The sequence below is a fragment of the Octopus bimaculoides genome, chromosome 10 (genome assembly GCF_001194135.2).
Source record: "Octopus bimaculoides isolate UCB-OBI-ISO-001 chromosome 10, ASM119413v2, whole genome shotgun sequence".
NCBI lineage: Eukaryota > Metazoa > Mollusca > Cephalopoda > Octopoda > Octopodidae > Octopus > Octopus bimaculoides.
The window spans coordinates 879101-881475 of record NC_068990.1 but is presented as its reverse complement, the minus strand read 5'-3'; positions in this window follow the sequence as shown (position 1 = coordinate 881475).

The following is a 2375-nucleotide window of genomic DNA, read 5'->3' as shown; positions in this document are numbered from 1 at the left end:
CCACTGCATCAGAGTAAAATCTCACAGGGTGGAAAATGCTACTGAGACCCAGAATCAAAAAACCTTTGGGCGCGTGTGGGAACACAATATCCACATTACTCAAGGAAAGAAGTTTGGTACAATTGAAGTGATATTAGGAACTGAAGAAGTCAGATTTCATTCGGCGACGACATTGAGCAAAAAAACTTCCTAATCCTCAGCTATAGGGGCCAACGCCTTACTAAAGTTAGGGTGATAAACGTGCCGCTAGAAATATCCATCACTCAGTTGGTGGCGGCCGTCTTGGTAGGTATAGAGAGAGGCAAAAGTGACTACCTTGGAAGTAAAGAAAATACCGCAACAAAACTGGTCAGGTATAGGTACGCAACTGACCATACAATCTAGCCAAACCTATATTGACGAACTACCTGACTTAATAGAACTTCCAAATAGCACACACGTGTCAATGTTACTGGAGGGTAGAAAGCTAAGATGCCACGTGGATTTGTAACCCAAAAGCTTTCTGCCCTCAAACAAAGAAAGCAAAATTGCCAATACTGCAAAGACAAAATTACGAGGGAGTTCTCAAGACATTAATACTTACACTCAAACCAAGACAACGAAGGAGTTTGTTCTTGAGTGCCACAGAAAAGCATGCTTCTCCTGAACGCCTTGCTCCCCAAACCGATAACAACAGCAATGACATGGAGAAAGACGAGCAGGTCGAACCATGGATCACTATAACAAAAGGGGCCGGCGAAGTAGGAGGAAGTTACGTAACCCTACTCCAAGAACACATCAGAAACAAATGCAAAAAGCACAATTGTAGCCCAATTCACAACCACTCCAACAACAACAAAAATACATCAACAACAATGAGAAAACACAAACACATAAACAGCCAATAATGAAACTGCAAAAACAACAAAATACTTCCGACTGGATACAAAATGTATTCATCAATTTCGCTATTGTGAACAAAAGCAACAGTGAATTGGTGGATTGTGTAAAGCAAAATGGACACAGATGGGAAAGAATTTGAAGATTTCATCCTCAAAATCCCGAAGGACAGGTTATTAATTTAAACGTCCTCAGACGTTTATAAAACAGTCCGTGAAAAATTCTCAACTAGTGTTGGGATTTTTAAAAAGACAATGGACAAAAATCTTTTGGAAGGGCCTTTTAAAAACAATTCGGCAGTAGAAAGGTCCGGAACATCTAGCCTTCTCGAAAATTAAGGTGAGTTCCTCCTCTTCTTTCTCCGACTAGCATGACTCTGCTGAGAGTGGAGTGTGTGAAGGTGCTTGACCTGGGATCAGTTTGGAAGCAAGGTCACTTGCTCAACGATCTCAGGGCACTTGATTTAGATGTAGCCTCCGTTAGCGAAGCAAGAATTTCCGAAAAGCATGCTGTAGCATCAGTTCTCGAAGACTACAAGATAATCTTATTATGTGGTCTATCAGAAGCAGGTGGCGGTGTAGCTGTGCAATTCCGGAAATCTTCAGAGGTTCCAGTCTGGACAATCTTCTTGAACCCGGACGGTAAGGTGTTTATCCTGAACGTGAATGGCAGCTCGTGTTTTTGACGGAGTTGCGGGCCTGGGTAAAGGATAGACCGAGATTAGGCACCAGGAACCTAGAATGTCGTCAGGCGCTCACAGTCCTCTACAAGTCGGGCAATAGGATCGGTGGATGTTCCACTTTAGTAGTATTTAGAGGATTAGTGGCGGAAAAGTGCGAAGACATCCTCGATTAAATGCTTATTTCGCCCAACTTTACATTCTGAGCTCAAATTCCGCCGAGGTCGGCTTAGCCTTTCATCCTTTCATGGTCAGTAAAATAAGTACCAGTCAAGCGTTGGGGTGGATGAAATCGACTAACCCTCTCCTTCAAAGTTGCAGGACATTGTATTGTAAATGAGTGTCACTGCCATACAAGCGCTGTCATTCATTTCCAATATTTTGTGAGAACGTGTTATAATGCTTAAAATGTTCGATTGTTATAACGCCCACTTCGGTATACGGTATATTTAGTAAAACCAGTAAAGACACGACTATCTCTGTTTTTCTTTATTTGGCACTATGGCCACAACACAGATGGGGACACTACAAGGACAGACACAACACCACAATGGGGACACAAAACATAAACCGAATGACAATGAGGTTATATAATGAAGAAATGAAATGGCTGCATGGGCCCCATAACCATGTAGTACCATTTGAATCGTTTATATAAACAATTTACCATCGTTCACTTTTTCTGTGTAATTCTTAATTATCTGTCTTTTCTCTCTTTTTTTTAAAATTATATTTATAACAAAAAAACACTTACTTTTTTTCGTTCTTTTTTTTCTTAGATTTTTTTTTTTAATACCTCATAAACGGTTCCAAATCC